The sequence below is a fragment of the Lynx canadensis genome, chromosome D3, assembly GCF_007474595.2.
Source record: "Lynx canadensis isolate LIC74 chromosome D3, mLynCan4.pri.v2, whole genome shotgun sequence".
Classification (NCBI taxonomy): Eukaryota; Metazoa; Chordata; class Mammalia; order Carnivora; family Felidae; genus Lynx; species Lynx canadensis.
Window position 1 is genome coordinate 36,821,922 of NC_044314.2, and position 18,164 is coordinate 36,840,085.

The 18,164-nt window shown below is 48.3% G+C and overlaps 1 protein-coding gene across 4 annotated transcripts in view; it reads right to left on the minus strand.

The window, feature by feature from the left end:
• The window catches only part of FHOD3 (formin homology 2 domain containing 3), a 480,663-nt gene that overhangs the window by 237,558 nt on the left and 224,941 nt on the right, over positions 1 to 18,164 (minus strand). The gene's annotated exons all lie outside the window — the stretch shown is intronic.

Sequence of the window (18,164 nt, forward strand, 5' to 3'; positions counted from 1 at the left end):
TGTATGAATTTTAAATAATTACCCATTCATTATAGCACAATTAAGGTACACTCAATGTGCCCATGTGACTCTAACCTAGGAGCAACAAATCCATTTATTTTAAATCATTCTCTAACCCCGACTTTTTCTAAGGGCCCTTCTGTTTTCAGGCAAAGGGAAATAACACTGAACCTGATTAAATGGATTCCATCTAAATGCTTGCCTCACTGACCCAGCTTTTTACTTTTGATGAGCTTCAAGCGGTCAGCCCTCAGATTAACCCTTTCTTCTCCCAAAAAGTGGCTGTGGGAGAGAGTAGGGCAAAGCGTGGGGAGGGAGAGGAAGCAGGGAGCTGGACAGTGGCTTCCACGGGCTGGATAGGAACATGGGCTTACAGGCTCCGGGACAGGGTGAGAACCCTTGGACAGGGGACACATTCTGGATCTTCTAATCTGGGATAAAGTCTTCAGCCTAGAACAAATAATTCTCTCCTGCAGAGTGAAAACTGCCCATGTAACCTATTTCACCAATTTACTGAGGCTTGCATATCACTTCACAGCCCAGTGTCCCAGGCAATGCCTGCTTCGGTAATGCTAATTTTTGTTTGTTTGTAACACTGCTATTTTTTCGTCTGAAAAAGTAGGCTTCCTAGGGTAGCAGTGAAATACAGTTTGAAGGAACAAATGGGGCAAGTTTGAAAAACAAGAGACACAAGAAGAAAAACATGATAAAGACATCAAAGTGGCCCAGTGGCCCAGTAGGGTCTCCGTGCCTCACCGCCCCCGTGGCGGGGCAAACTTTCACAGATGGTCATGAGTGTTTTGAATGGCCTTCTGAGGACAGCAAATCTTACACGGTCAAGTAAAAGCTAGCCCTGGAGTTTGCATGTTAGCACCAGGAAACCCACCCCCTCTCACGTGCTGGGCGGTGTCTCAGGAGCCACCAGGCCAAGCAGAGCTTTGCAAAAACAGTTACAGGTGAAGGCACTTGGGCCACCTTCAAAGGTACTGGTCAACAGCAATAACCCAAGGCAACTGGATAGGCAGATGCTGGATTTCTGCAGCACACTAAAAAAATTCCATCTCTGATGGTCATCCTGGGTGGACAGTAGTCCCGTCCCGCCCAGGACCAGCTGCAGAAATGTCCCTTCTTCCACATCACCCTGTGCTCTGGTCTCCACCACAGCTGGCCATGGGAGGCTTCCCTCCTTTTCGCTGTACAATACTATGCACACAGTTCCTGCTCACACACGGGCCTGAGGAGGATTTCGGCGGGCCCTGCCCTGCATCGGTCACACTCTTGTCCCCATCTGTCCTCAGGATGAAGGTAGGAGCAGCCCACCAAGGCCTCGAGCCCGGGCTGGTAGGGCTGGGGCTGCCCTCAAGGGCTCCACCTTGCCTTGCCAACACCTAGGTAACCTTGATGCCACCCTAACCTGGATGGCCCGTCCCATGTCCCTCTTGCATGTTAGACTCAGGGATCCAACCGCCTGCTGACAGTTCCACATAATGTCCACAAGCAGCTCCAACCCAAACACCTCGCCCTCTACTGCACTCTGCCTCCTTCAGTGATGTCACTGCGTGTCTTATTACTACCGCCGGGGCACCCGTCTGTCACCTGATGCCTCTGACTCCCTCAAGTGGCACACCAGCAGGCACTGAAGAGTCTACTTCCGTTTGGGAAGCTACTGCCCCCCCCCCTTACCCCACTCCTTCGGTCAGGGTCTTCTCATCTCCCCCCTCTCTCCACACTGCCCCCCCCCTTCTCCACCGCCGTCCTAACATGATCTCCCCAGCCCAAATCCTACCACGCCCCCTCCTACCCAGACCTTTTGAACACCCTGCTCTCTGCTGTATGTCTGAGTCCAGCACCTCTGCAGAACAGCTGACACCTGCACCGTCTGGCCCCACTACACCCACAGCCTCCAAGCTACTTGCCCCTGCCTCGCACCTGCCCTGAGCACCCAGCAGCCGGAAGCTGTTGGCAGGCATCATGCTGTCCCTTTACTTTGTGCCTTTATTCCCCTGTGCCCTTGCCAGTCGTCGTCGTCATACACGCCTCCCTCCCAAACCTATTATTCTCCACACTCGCTTACCACCTCTTTGCTGCTGCCCTCTCCTCACCCCTACCTGGGATAGTTGCCACCTGGTTAATTGTGGGGTAATTCCCCCTAACACTGCTGGGGATTCTGTTGTGCCAGCGCAGACCCCCTGTGGACGAGGTGGCCAACTTATGATGCATCAATTTACCCCAGGCAGACAGAAAGGTTGGGGCTTCGTCTTATTTCTTTATCTCTAGGCCCAGTATCCAGCAGGCTCTCAGTAAAGGTCTCTGAATGAATTTCATCACTGCAGTTAAGAATGGCCTCCTTGCTTTTCAACATCTAAGTCTGGCTGATGAAGACACCATCCTTGACCCAATGGAAGACTGAATGACATGAGGCAAGAGAATAGCAGCTTTAATTCTTTCTCTACAGCTAGCAAAACAACTGAGTCCTCAGTGACACCAAACCATTATGTCCACGCTTGGGCATAAAATATAATTTTCCTCTCTCCCTCTCTCTCTTATCTTTCTTCAAATCCTTCCCTATTCCCCTGAGACTGTGGGCATGAAGACGAAACACATAGGACTCCTGAGTAGCTCCAGCCAGCAACGGTGACGTGGTGACAGAGAGGCCGCCCGCAGGAGGCTGCTTTAAGCAATGTGCACAGCATTTCCACACTTGGGCCAGGGTCCAGGCCCTGGGAGTGGACCCATGGGCAGGGAAGTCCCTGACAGGGGCAAGGACAATGACTGCTCCAGAGCCCATTTCTCGACCCACAGGCATGGACCTAGATCCTACATGACAGTACTTGGGGAGGAGGGACAACACTGCGCAGAGGACGCATAGATCAGCTTCACAGGGAGGGTCCTTCCGAAGCCCCCACTACCATCACCACAGGGAGCCCAGCTGGGCAGACCACTGAGCAGGCATCATGCTGGGAGCAGTGAATGACCATCCATGTTGGAGACCAGTTACAGACAGCCTTGAATGATGGGATGAAACACTCCTTTTTGCCTCACAATGGTTTCTAACCTTTAATTGTTTTAACAGAACCTTTTTCAAAACAGTGCTTACACACAAGCCTAAAATATATAACACACCAAAAAAGGAGGCCTTGTGGTTATAGTGGGTCCCTTAGAAGGACCACAGAATTTTTAGAGTAACACGTAGAAAGCCCTGGTTCCTTATACGAATGGGAGTCTGAGAAGATCTGAAAATGACACAGGGGTTCTTGAGAAAGTTTTGGTTCCCCGTCTCCCACCAAGAAGAGAGCAGGTGAGAATCTCAGAAATGTTTCTGGCAGTGAAGGAAACCCACCCTCTGCCAGGTTGAGAACTAGGCCGGTAATGTAGTAGCCCCTTCCACCAGCCGTGACACCCCAAATATGTCTCTGGTGGCCAGTCTCACATCAGAAGCCTGCAGAAACCACCGTGGGCATCTGCCCTCCTGCCTCGTCTCCTCCAGGGAGGGTGGGACTAGAGAGCAGGGGCTGGGCTGACAGTTCCACATAATGTCCACAAGCAGCTCCAACCCAAACACCCCGCCCTCTACTGCACTCTGCCTCCTTCAGTGATGTCACTGCGAGTCTTATTACTACCGCCGGGGCACCCGTCTGTCACCTGATGCCTCTGACTCCCTCAAGCGGCACACCAGCAGGCACTGAAGAGTCTACTTCCGTTTGGGAAGGAGAGGAGAAGACGGGCTCTGGAGTTCCTCAAACACATAGACCAAGACCAAAGACTTAGAGAATCATGGCAGTCACTGCTGTGTATACACTGCAGACCTACTGAAAAATGAGACGCTCCAGACTTTAGCCGACTTTAAGCCTTAAAATTACAGAGCCTCACTATGTCTTCAATTATAGTGATGGAGAACACACATTCAGGGGCATGATTTAGAGCATGGGCGGAACTCCAGGTTTTCCTCCAATGATGACTTAAGAGCCTCATGATAGGGAGATTTTTCCAGAGGCCAAGGGCAGAAGCAGGCAGGCAGCAAGGCCAAGGGTGGGGGTGAGGGCAGGAGAAAAGGGTGGCAGGGAGGCCTACTTCAACAAGAAAGAACAAGGCCCGGTAAAGGATAAATGGAGTGCACAGCACTGGGCAGGGCACATGCCTACACGGGGAAACCCAGGGAGGGGCCAGCCTGTGGGCCAACATCTCTGGTTTGGGGCACCTGACACTGAGTGGATGGCAGACTGTAGACAGCTAAAGACGTGGGACAGCAGTCGAATTAGGAGTCAACCCAGAGGCTTCATCTTGGAGACATTTTTCCTGACTTGGGTAGGTTTTAACCCATTCCTCAAAGTTTTGCTGCAAAAAGCAGGGCTTTCAAGGCACAATTTTTAAATACCAAACAGGCTCCTTTTAAACCCAGGAGTCCACATCATCTGAGGTAATGCAAACGAGTCCTGGGGACATCCCTCCTAATGATGACACAAGGAGTGCTTTTCAGAGGTGGGAGAGGAGAGCTGGTGACCACACAGTGGGGGGAAGAGTCCCCACAGCCAGAGCAGCATGGGACAGGAGTGAGCAGGAGAGCTAAAGTGAGTCCTGGCTGGAAAGAAAGGCAACAGGGCCCACAGTGAAGGCAGGGTCTCCATGGAGAAAGCAGGTGAAGGGTCACCAAGGGGAGGGAGTGAGGTGTGTTTGTGTGCACAGGGCCATACACTTCTACCAGGTTGGCCATAGACACAATGAAGTGCAAGGTTGGCCACAGACAGAGAGAGTGGCTGTTTGCACCTATTGTGTTGGGCCCATTGCTCACACTGGAAAGCACCTTCCTGTATGACATCCGCAGCTCAGGCATTATGCAGCTGTGAGGCTGTGGGCAAGTCATGTCAGCCCTCCAAACCTTAGTTTCTCCATGGGCGCCATGGCAAGACCTGATTAGGAGGTTTTAATTTTTTTTTTTTTTTAGTGTTTATTTATTTTTGAGAGACAGAGTGGAAGCGGGGAAGGGGCTGAGAGAGAGGGACACACAGAACCTGAAGCAGGCTCCAGACTCTGAGCTGTCAGCACAGAGCCTGACGAGGGGCTCAAACCCACGAACCATGGGATCATGACTTAAGCCAAAGTCGGAGGCTAGCCAACTGAACCACCCAGGGGCCCCTGACCGTGAGGCTTCTGAGACATCTTCTGGCTCTAATATCCAGTGGCAGGCAGGCCAGCCCGGAATGGGACACTGAATTAGAACAGGCAGGGTCACAGAGACAAGGCCCTGAGAGCTGCTGGCACTAAGCCAAGGAAAAGTCTCTTCCCAGCCCAAAGACTCTGGTACTAGGGTCCCCAGCCATCCAGGTCACATGGCCACTCACCACAGGGGCCTGAGGGAGAAGGAGACTCAGAACAAAAGCCCCAACTACTGAGAAGCAACCCACTGTGAATGCAAGATGGCTGTGTTCAATAGAAACAGTTCTGACTCAGTCTGGAAAACACACAGCCTGTGACAGAATAAATACAAAAACCCCCTTGACCCAGCAATTCCACTCCTCTGCGTGTACCCCAGAGAAATTCACACAAATGCACAAGAATGTGCACATTTACATCATTTACAATTCCAGAGAAACCGGACTCAACCTAGGTGTGGACCAACTTGAGAACCCATAAGTAATCTCAATGCACTAAAGTACTACCAAGTAGTGAAAATGGACAGACCAAGGCCACATTAGCAGTTAGGTGAATCTCACCTAATTCTCTTCACTCCTTTCAACAAGTACCCACAAGCACAACACTCTGTGCCCAGATGCTGTCCTAGGCAGTGGGGACACATGACTGAATAAAATGGATGAAGCCCCTGCCCCACTGCAGGAAGAAAAGAAACTGATGATGTTTTGGGGGTGATGGGGGGTTCATAGGGTCCAGAGCCAACGACCAAGAAAGAATTCTTGAAGTCATCTTTGTGCAAAAAGGTGATTTTATTAAAGTATGGGGACAGGACCCACGGGCAGGATAAGCTGCACTGGGGTCATGACAGGTAACTCATTATATACCCTCAGGTTGGGAGGGGGTCAGGGATAGAGTAAGTCTCTAAGGAATTTTGGAAGCAAGGTTTCCAGGACCTTGAGGGGCTAGCTGCTGCTTGGAAAAAGACATTTATTACCGTTTAGTAAAACCTCAGTCTTAAGACCCTTTAGCTGTATATGGGGGGTAGGGGGGGATGAGCTTGGATATGATTGCCAGCATATATCTTGGAGCAATTCAGATAAAGGAAGTTGACTTACAGGATCTCCCAGGTTGGGATAATGTTGAGCTAAGGTTCTCTTTTGCCCCTATCAAAGTATCATCATCTAAGCAGCTGACCTCCTGGAGGGAGGTCACTCTGCCGGTTTCAAGGATTTGTCAGTGGGCTGTAGGCAGTAAGGGAATTTAATTTTTCATTTGCCTTAGTTTCCCACATCACCTTGGCAAGCACCTAAATGCCTCTCCTTTGTTCTTGGGTAGCCAGGCATGTCCGAGGAATATCACACATATTCCACCTTGGGGGAGGGGGGTGTGGCAGCCTGTATCTTTCACTCAGCTTGCCCCACGCTCCCTCACCAAAACCACCATCAAGTAACACACATGGTAGGACACACTATGCTGTACCCTACAGAGAAGCATGAAGCGAGAACGAGCAAGCTCGGGAGGGGGTACTATTTTACACAGTGGCCAGGAAAAGCCAAATTGTGCATCAGTAATGTTCCTTACCTTTAGCTGAGCACACCAGGGTCCATTTGTATTACTCTTTATACCTTCAAGTCTGATATATTTCAAAGTAATTTCAATTACAACTGTGGCTGAGAAGGAAGCAGTTAACAGATGGCAACATAGGTGGTCTTCTACCTTAAACTTAAATATATCCCATCCTCATGATCCCAAGTCACCTGTCCTGCCCACACACACCCCTTCCCTGCACAGATAGCCTAGTGTGCACCGGGGGTAGGGGGAGCCCCTGAGCCTCTACGCCTTTGGTGGGTCCAGGCATAGACACTGCAAGTCACAGTTCCTGTCTCCCACCCCCACATCAAACCTCCCACAGGGGAGGCTGGTGTCTCCCAAAAAGCAGAGACTCTCAAGGTCAAGAGCGATGTTCCTGGAATGCAGCCAATCCTCGCAGCACCTTCTGCCATAGATCCCTACAAGGAACCTCATCAGACACGTGACTTCCAGTGTGGGCCAAAGGGCTTCCACTCCAAATTACTGAGGCTTTCAGACCGTAGAATGCCTTCGCCTTTTCGCATCTTTAAAACACAAGTGATATGAAAATATTCCAAAAAAAAAAAAATTGTCTCTTTAGTTTCTCATTGAAAAGAAAAATCAGAAAGCAAGATGCAATTACTCAAGGAAGGCTCTCTCCCCCTGGAAATATAAAGTGTCTGAAGTAGACCACTTCCCAATCTTAATCACTGGTATGTTAGAAAAAGACATGGCCACTGCCTCACTGTATGATGCTAGCAGCCAGCTAAACAAAAAGCAACAGAGAAAATCACATGTCAAAGTCTATCAGTCTGATAGAGGAATTTGAATTTAAACCCATCTGTCCTTGAAGGCTGCCACATTTCCAGAACCACAGGAACTTCCCCGTCAAAAGGATATCAAAGCTAAACACCCTCGTGTTCTGCTGTATCTAGGGAACCAACATCCAAAGCCAGCCTGAGTATCACCAGCAGCCATATATACTTATAAAACTCCAAGTGAGGGGCGCCTGGGTGGCGCAGTCGGTTAAGCGTCCGACTTCAGCCAGGTCACGATCTCGCGGTCCGTGAGTTCGAGCCCCGCGTCAGGCTCCGGGCTGATGGCTCGGAGCCTGGAGCCTGTTTCCGATTCTGTGTCTCCCTCTCACTCTGCCCCTCCCCCGTTCATGCTCTGTCTCTCTGTCCCAAAAATAAATAAACATTGAAAAAAAAAATTAAAAAAAAAAAAAAAAAACTCCAAGTGAGAAACCTGCCTCCAGACCCCCTCTTTATAGCAAACGATGGGGACGTTTGCTGGGGGTCAGAATCTCACACACCCACACACATGGCCAGACTTGATGCACTGCATTCTGTCCAGCTGACACCAACCCATCAGCAGAGCCCAGAGCATGTGAGAAGCAAGGTGAGTGGGGATTTGGCCCAACACACCGGCGTGGAAACCGGTGTGGGAATAGGTGAGAGGCTGTCAAGTCCAGCTCTCCAAGAGGGCAGAGGCTATGCAATGAAGTCAGCTTTTTCAGCACCCTAGACCTTCAAGGCATAATCTGATACAACAGCCATGTTCCCTTGTTAATACTACACTAGTCCAGTTAATAGAGGAAGCTGATGGCATACGGCTGTACACGCGGTACAGGCTTCACGTAAACACTGAGCAAATGAGATCACCCAACACCCAGACCACCAGGGTGAACCTCCTACACTGCATGAGGCTAAAAGGGAAAAAGCCACAGAGAAACAGCTCAGACATACAGGCTAGAAAGCTTATCGTCTCGAGGGCAAAGGACCAGGACATCCTGCAATTGTCTTCTGGATCTCTCGGGACTGTGCCCTCTATGTAAAGGAAAAAGAAAAAGAAAAAAAGGGAGCCCCCAAAGGAAGACTTTATTCCTGAGAAACACAGGGCTCTCATCGGGAACACAGAGCATTCTGTTCCCAGAAAACCATCCCAAATACCCAGAAAGGGGCTCATCATTCCAGATTCCCATTAGTATCTAATACAGCAGCCTAAATCGGCCAAGCCAAGAAAGCCAAGGTTTCCACCTAACTGTCCACATGTGTGGACATGGTTTTGGTTATGACCATGTTCATCTCTTGTGGGTCTTTCCTTCTGTTTTTCTAGCTTTTGATTCTAGGACTTCTCTGCCTTATCCTTGTTGCACAGATTTGTTCTCCCCCCAACAGTGTCTGGTCAACGGGTTTCCTTTATGAAGGGCCTAGCGAACACCAGGCACTGTACAAGGTGCCTGCTCAGAGTGGGACATGGGTGCAAATTAGAGTGCCTTCTTTTCCAATTTTTTTTTAACGTTTATGTGTCTTTCAGAGAGAGATAGAGACACACACTAGAGTGCAAGCAGAAGAGGTGCAGGGAGAGAGAGAGACACAGAATCGGAAGCAGGCTCCAGGCCCTGAGCTGTCAGCACAGAGCCCCACGTGGGGCTTGAACTCACAAGCTGTGAGATCGTGACCTGAGCCCCAAGTCGGACACTCAACCGACTGAGCCACTCAGGCACCCTGAAAGAGTTATCTGCTTCTTAAAAAGGACACTGCCCATGGTGAGGAAGGACAGGGGGGACAAACAGTTACAAATATTCTGTGAGGTAGGAAGGCCACACCCGCAGACAGCTTTAGGAAGGGCTCTCCCGAAGGCATCACAGAAGGGTGTCATGGAAAAGGTAAAGAGAAGCCCAGCAGTAAGCCAAGGAGAATGAGGCATAAGGGTCAGCATGCCCAGAGCAAAGAGGTCAAGTGCCCAGTAGATACGGACACTTCCAAAGAGTCCAATCTACATACGCCCCTTCACAGAGCCAAAGTGGAGTCCATCTTCCCCACTGGTGGGGTAAATATTTTCTCCCTTCCGCATCCATATGCCTTGAAAATGAACATGTCCTGAAAGGTGTTTGTGTGGCAACTTTCAGGAGACCCCACTGCATTCAAGTGATAGAAGCCCGAGATGCCAACAGAGACAGGGGGCTTGCGCACCCCTTGCGGTCAGCTGCATGGGGAAAAACAGCCCCAGGCCGTCTCCCCCGTGGACAAAGAATGAAGAGGAAAGCATTGGTCAATTGACCTAGGGGGCCCATTAGGTTACAAGACAGGTTGCAATGTGAGCATCTTTTCAGAGCTGGCAGATTCGAGCACACTCAGTGTACGTTCAGAACCTTTTAAATAAATCCCTTTTTATGAGCAATTATATTTATTTCTTAGTGCAGGACTAGTCAGAAAACCTAATTTAGACCAGATGATTCAGAGGATGATACACCTCGCCTTTCAGCTTCAGGGGAAGAACAGCAACCACCTGCTCACGTGTTGGCCAGGCACAGCTCCCCACGGGAACAGGGAGAAGGGCCTTCGGCCGGAGCGCGCTCCCAGGGACTGGAAGAGCAGCCAGTCAGCCATTGCTCCATTCCCAGAGCCACCGAACCCAGAGGCGGCCTCCACAGAGTATCTGCTTGTCCAAGCAGGTGGGGAAACGACCACACCACTCAACAGGTCTGGAAGACTGCTACTATCTCAACTTCAGTTTACACAACTGTTAGCATTTCTTGTTCCAAGCACCTTTCACATTAGGACTTGAACTGATACAAAAGGGATTTTGTAATCCACATGGAATTCAGAAACAAAACCAGTAAATTACATATTTATTTCAAGCCTGATAATGCCTAAAAACCTCTGTGCTATGTTTTGCATACGTGAGAATAGTTGATTCAAGTACATTTCAAGTTTTATGAAATTCTCATGAAACCTGATACAGTAAGCTGATTCTGTAAAAAGAAAAGCTGAATTCTGAAAAGCAAACATCTTGAAAGACTGAGCAAGAAGTGAAAAATAGTTTCCTATGTCTTTGAAATGGATCATATAGGACTGAACTATGTACAATTTATCAACCACCTTAGGAAACATAATGCTGATGCAAGCAAAGTTGAGGGGGAAAAATGATCATTTCAGGATTTTCATCCAAAACCTAACTTAATACAGTGTTTTTTGTATATCCATCCTTACTCGATGGCTCCTATCCTAAGGCCACTGCCAAGTTCCTTGTGGTGAGGGGCCTCAGCTGGAGCCCGCCCTCCCCTCCCCCAAACTGTAGTTCTCTGCATAGGACACGATGCATGAACACGTGAAGCAGTGAATGGTGCAGATACAGAGAAGGATGAGCCAAAACCATCTCTGGAGAGGAGCAAGACTTGTCCCAGAGCCCTTGTGCCCCCATTATCCATGTCAGACTTAACCAGCATGATCACCCCAACATGACCCAAATGATGCTTACGAGCTTCCCTTGTTCTCCCTGAAGCTCAGCCCAATCTGAAGACGACCATGGTTTCTCATGACAATGGCATACTGGAAAACACTGAATTTTCTTCTGAATCGCCTTCTTTAGTTACCTATTTGTGTACAGCAGAGAGCCCTTTACTTGAATGGATGTGAGTGTCACCAAAGCTGAGAGACCCAAAGGAGCCACCACCAGCTGTGAGCAAAGGGTCTGAGCAGACCATGGGAGAGGCTCACACCCAAGCAGCAGTAGTGGCATAGAGGAGAATTCAGTTTGAATGGATGGCACGTGGTTGCCTAAAGAGCCCAGGAAGAAAATCTGAAGTCAATGACCTCATGAAACCTTTCTCTAACACCCAGCAGAGACCTCTGCCTCGAGTGTTCACATGGTATCTTGTACCAATTTGAGCACGTCCAGATGGCTTTGTATTGTGATTCTCTGTATGTGACCAAATCTGTTTTCTGTTGCTGTAGAACAAACCACCACAAACTTAGCAGCTTGAAACAACACGTATTATCTCACAATTTCCATAGGGCAGGAATCCAAGCACAGCTTAGCTGGGTCCTCTGCTCAGGGTCTCACAAGGCTGCAATCAAGGTGTCAGCCGGGACTGTGGTCCCATCTGAGGCTTGGGGTCCCCTTCCAAGCTTATGTGGTTGTTGGCAGCATTCATTTCCTTGCAGCTGGAGAACTCATGGCAACTTGCTTCTTCGAGATCAGCAGGAGAGTCTCTGACTTCTAGACTCTCTTTTAGGGATTCACCTGTTTAGGCTCATCCCACCCAGGATAATCTCCCTTTAACTGACTCAAAAGCAACGCATTCGGGACTTTACATCTGCAAAATTCTTTCATCTTTGCCATGTAATGAAACAATCACAGTTCCCTGATATTCCCACGTCTGTCAGAATCACAGGGGCCATCTTAGAATTCTGCCTATCATAGTGTGCACGTCACTTCCCTTACTAAATTCTAACCTTGCTCTCCTTAATACCTTATTCTTGGACTTAGCAGCACAACTTGTAACTGTTTGGTGTGTACTCTTCTCTACTACCCTATACTCAGAGCCCAATGTGACTGACTCATAAGGTAATCAAGTCACACTAATAAATGAATGAACCAGTTGACCCATCTTTATTGAGGTCTCCAACCATAGAAAAATTGGGACCACGAACTGACAAAAAGCAATGAAATCTAGAATTTGGGAGAGATCAATCTTAATGCAACCCTCCAATTAAGACCTGAGAAAGATAGGAAGGAAACATGGAAAAAGGGATGTAAGGCAGCAAAATGCATGTGGTGAGAGAAACTATTCAGACCATTGTTGGTAGTTTGATACCAAGGAAAGTCAGGAAGGCAGCAGAGGCAGCCCAACCAGTGGGCACTCTTGTTGTGACTACCAACCCACTTCTCCAGCCCTACCTTGCTTTGACCAAGGAGTCCAACCTCATGGTGTCCTGGCCCTCAAGCTCTGGAGAAACAGCAAACCCACCACTATCTCCTGTGCTCCTGACCTCACCATGTACATATGAAACCCTGGGTAGAAACCAATTCTCAGCTGTGCTAGTCCTCTGAAATTCTATAGATCAACACGAACATCAGCCCCTTAATGATGGGCAGTTCATCCTCCTTTTCAATGACTTGGCTGGGCTCTGTGTCATGCAACCAGATGGCCTTCTTTGATGCTGAACCATGACAATATATACTTGGTGATAGCCTGGGAATATTACAGCAACTAGCACAGAGCACACACAAGAGGGAGAGCCAAGCAGCTCTATTTTCATTCCCCATCTGCTTTTTATTTTTTACTGAGAATCACAGAATCTTAGAACTAGAAGGGATCTTAGAGATCACCCAGCTTCACCCTTCCCCAAGCCTTACAACTCTAACAGGTCATCTGGTCTCCACTGGAGCATTCCCAATGCAAAATAGTGTGTTCTGTCATTAGAAAACTAATTGGCACACACCTTTCTGAAATCAACCCAACCAAGATTCTGAAAACCCCGAGGATTCCCCAGAATAAACAAATACCATATATAGTATTCCTATTCAATCCCCACCTCTCAGGCTGTTGACAGACATCACTAATCAGTTGTGGCACTCTTTTCTGCTGATGCTGGATGTGGCTTCAGAATCCTCAACAGAATGCTCCAGAAAGTCACCACTGATCAGTTTATGTTGGCAAGAGAAATAAACGAATTTTCCAACTCTGTTCTTGGAGTTTGTCTTCAGTCAAAAACCACTTTCCTATAACTCCTACCCATTGCTCCTAATCTGCCTTTAAAAGCAACAATTTTGTCCCCTCCTCCAAAAACAGCCCCTTACTTATCTAACTACATCTAAAACTTATCCCCCACTTAAGCCCCCACAGGCTCAAGGCCAGCTCTAAGGAAGAGTTACCTAGAAGGGAAAGGAAGGGAGCTCTAATACTTGGCTGATCAGGACACTCCAGTCATGTTTCTGGGAATTCTGGAGCCAAAAAGGCACTGCGGGCAGAGATGCTGGTGTGCAGCAAGGGGCCGTGGGGGCTATCCTGCCTGCAGGAAATGGCTCCAGAAAGGAGTCAGGCCAAACTAGCATAGGAATGGCTTTGGGGGAATCCAAGTTTAAAGAGCTGGGGAAAGGAGAGGCAAGGCAGAGGAAGCAAGAGATAATGTGGTTGAGATCATGAGAATACTGAAAACCAAATCAAATGAAAACCCTCCAAATCACATTTCATCATTTACTATAATACTACTGTCTCACCGTTTCACATCTTAGGATCCTGCAGGCCCAATTCTCAATATAAAGTACACGCTGCCGACAATCACTCACAAAACACGAACACCAAGACAGAGTTCCCTTCCGCTCATTCATTTGTTTTTTTCATCAAATATCTGTTGAGCATCTAACAAGGCATCAAGAAGCAGCCTAGAGCCGGGGCCACAAAAGCTATGACGACACTGTTCCTGCTACCAAGGCACTTCGGTTTCAGAGGCAGGTAAATAATTCCTTGAGATATAAAACAGGTTATACAGTATAAGCCACTTGGCATGTATTTTATTTGCAGAAATCGTGGCATACTTAAAATCAAGCTATATACCATCTTGACCTACTGACCTAGCAAAATTATCAAAAGGAAAATTCAGTAACTTGGCATTCTTTTTTAAGTACTGAAAACAAATCAACTCATGCTATAGTTCTTCAGGAACAAGAGATCTGTTGGGCTAAAGCTTCAAGATGAGCAGACATGAGCTCTCTCAAACTCTTAGCACAGACCAGCAGCTTCCTTGAGTGTCATGAGCTCTCTTCCCTGGAGACGTTCTATCATTCATCTATCCTCTCCTTCAGCCAATCTTGCTGAACTCCTAAAATGAGCCTGGCATCAAGGATGGAAACTGACAAGCAGGCACCCAAATATCATCCACAGAATTATCCTAAGGTGTCTGGTCCATAGCAAACGCTTAACAAATACAATCAGGGAGGGAAGTGTCAGGACCAAGCTATGCACAGAGGACCCAAATATCAGGGGCAGAGAAAGGTCTCCTGCAGAATATTGTACATAAGCCCCATCCTGAGTAAGAGCAGGAATCAAGGGATAAAGTGTGAAGCAGGTGAGGAAGGGCCTCGTAGGCAGATGCCCCAGTCAGAGACAATGCTGAAATGGACTGGACAGACACATACCCTGCAGGACCAAGGTGGGTGCTATGCACAGAGGAGACCAAGGGCTCCATCCTGAGGATGAGAGGACCCTCTGAAGGATCTACACCAAGGACTGAGGAGACCAGATCGGCACGGCGGAGAGTCAACCCAGGCAACAGGGTACAAAATGGCCTAGAGAGTAAAAGCAAAGAGACCAGCCAGGAGGCTGGTGGCACAGATGGCGAAGGAACAAACGATGGTCTGAAGTCAGAAACTAGAACTGGGAACAAAAATGATGAAAGCACTTGAAAGAGTGAGGGGCAGAGAAGTCCAGATGTGGCGATTGATGATTACAGAGAAGGAGGCAGTGGTCCTGAGCATGACGGAGGACTGCTGTTCACAGACACGATGAATGGGGCCATGGGAGTGCTGACCAAGGAGTAAAGATGGATTAGGTTTGGACATAGTGCACTCGGGACACCCAGGACATGGCTGACTCTGCAGGTCTGGAGACCTTGCACACAAGGATGGCAGGGGAAGCCACAATGCCAGGAAGAAGAGTAGCATTCAGGTGGGAGGCTGGCCCAATCTACCAAGAGATCCCCAAACTCCAGAAAGCAGGCATCTCTGAACATGGCAACTGACATTTCCCCAGAAAATCCTAGGCAAGAAGATAATTTTAATCCATGTTTGGGGCTGGGTTTAAAATTTGCTCAAGACATTCTGTTCTATTATAAACCTGAATTTGTAGTAGAAGCCCTATAAAGGAGATCACATGTGAGATTGGGTTACAGCCAAGGAAATAAAGGTTATGATTCAAGGTACCCCTAGCCTGCAGTTCTTCTGGAAAAGTCTACTGAGCAAGGAGGGAAGGATGGGGTGAGGAGGCACATCTTCAGTATGAATAGAGTGGAAAAATTCCTGATGAACACACAGCAATGAGATTTGGTTGTGGAAAATTCCACACACACGAATGGCCAAGTAACTCTGTTTGTCTTTCTTCTATCTCATCTCAGATAAAAGGAAGAAGATGGAGGTTTCTGGTGGAAATGAAAATTCTGGAGAAATCTCTCTGGCTGAAACTGTGACTGAAAGGACTCTTTAGATCAAAGGACTCAGAGATGTGACAGCAGAAAATTTCAAGGTTTTTTTTTGTTTTGTTTCATCTGCAAACTTGCCTGAATTTCTGGAGGGCTATGATTCTATATAAAATGCAAGGTGGTCTGTGAGTTCAAGCCCCGCCGTTGGGCTCTGTGTTGACAGCTCAGAGCCTGGAGCATGCTTCAGATTCTCATTCTCATTCTCTCTCATTCTCTCTCCCAAAAAGCAAATAAACATTAAAAAAATAAATTGAAAGTTTAAAAAAATGCAAGGCAAATTTTATTTTACTTATTTTTTGGAGAAACAGAGCATGAGCAGGGGAGAGGGGCAAAGGGGGAGAGGGAGAGGGAGAGGGAGAGGGAGAGGGAGAGGGAGAGGGAGAGGGAGAGGGAGAGGGAGAGGGAGAGGGAGAGGGAGAGGGAGAGAGGGAGGGAGAGGGAGAGGGAGAGAGGGAGGGAGAGACAATCTTAAACAGGTTACACAGTTAGCATGGAGCCCAAGGCAGGGCTCAATCCCATGGCCCTGGGATCATGATCTGAGCTGAAATCAGGAGTTAGGTGCTCAACCGACTGAGCCACCCAGGTGCTCCAAGGCAAATTTTAAAGAAGCATCTAGTAAGTCCAGGAATTAATCAAGATCAAACTACGATACAAATATTACATAAAACCATTCAACTCTACCATTTCTTATAAGCAAAAATGGTCCCCTGTCACCAATTTCACCTGATTCAGCCTAGATGCTCCACGTTGAAAATAGTGTTTGCCAGGCAGACCTAGCAGTCTACTGCTTTGTAAAGACTGCGTCATGCAAAGTGTTCCTGTTACTACTTAATGTTTGCTATATTCAATAGTATTAATGACTGATTTTTACTTCAGGAAAATTAACGCTTGAAAGATAAACCTTTAACCCTAAAGGAAAATTACCAGGAAATAAACATTCTCTAATTACAGGGGAACAGAGAAACACTGGGGTTAGAGGGAAAATCAAAATCATGTTTACAGCTGAAGTGTCCACGTAGAGTTAGAAACTAAAGGCAAGCAGGGGTGCCTGGGTGGCTCAGTTGGTTAAGCAACTGACTTCAGCTCAAGTCACGATCTCACGGTTCACGGGTTCAAGCCCTGCATTGAGCTCTGTGCCGGTGGCTCAGAGCCTGGAGCTTGCTTCCGATTCTGTGTCTCCCTCTCTCCCAAAAATAAATAAAACCTTTAAAAAAAATTGAGACAAAGAAACTGCAGGCAAATAGCCTACTGGCTGCCAAATGTGGTGAGGGGCTCAGGCTGCGGCATGTCACCTGCAGTCTCTCCCAGTAACTTCCTCTCCCACCTGAGCACGGAGAGGAAAAACAAAGGGCACTTTGTCTCATCAGAGGTCAGGACCCAGCTCTGGCCTTTCACTGCCTCCTCGAGTTTTTCTCCTCTTCCTGACACGTCATTCCTATGTATGGCCCTGCAGACCAGGGCTGTGCCAAGGCACAGACCACCAGCAATAATGATTCAGTAACATAACCAGAAAAAATGGCACCACACAAGCAGCCTCCAAGCTATCTTCCTACCAATCTACCCAGATAACCAAAGAGGCGCCGGTGGACAAGAGATTCCATCAGCCGTGAGACGAGGGGTAGCCAATCACACACGGCTGGTTCTGAGGCCCATCAACATACGTAAGAGATTGCAGTGGGTTCAAGGGGAATACTGGGCCCAGCATCCAATTCCCTATTTTGGAAAACGCAACGTTATAGAAGATCATGGAGAAAAGTTGAACCCACTGAAAACCCATGATCTGGGCAGGCCAAGGGAGAGACGTGAACTGCACCAGTGTGAGCCCATTTTGGGCCTCTGTGCACAAATGGACTGGAAGGGAAGGACAGAACTGCATCTCTCAGCTATTCTCTGACTCAGTTTTTGTTGTTGTTGTTTTGAGAGACAGAGAGAGAGAGAGAGAGAGAGAGTCAGAGAAAGAGGGATAGAGAGAATCCCAGACAGACTCTGTGCTGCCAGAGCAGAGCCCGACACTGGACTTGACCCCACAAACTGCAAGATCATGACCTGAACCAAAACCGAGAGTCAGATGCTCAACCAACGGAGCCACCCAGGCGCCCCTCGCTGACTCAGTTTTTTTAAAAGGGGTGCAGGCCTGATGCAGGGTAGAGATGGCAGGGGGACAAGAGGGCCACAGATGGGACATTCAGAGTGCTCTGGGGGTGGCACTTCTGCCACCATACACCAATAGCAGCAGCCAGAAGAATTCAGCCTCCCTCCCCAAGCAGGAAGGGCTGTGGTTTTCCCGGCCCTGACCAAATTTCTCAGCAGTGTGGCTGGTTCCGCCTGGAGGTCACATCACCAACGGCATGCCAAGTGCGTGAGCAAAAGGATTAGGTTGAGGTCAGACACAGCCAGGGCACAGAGAAGGTTAGACGCCAAAAGCATAGGTTTCAACATGGGGAAAGATAAAACCAACAAAACAAGAAGACCATATCC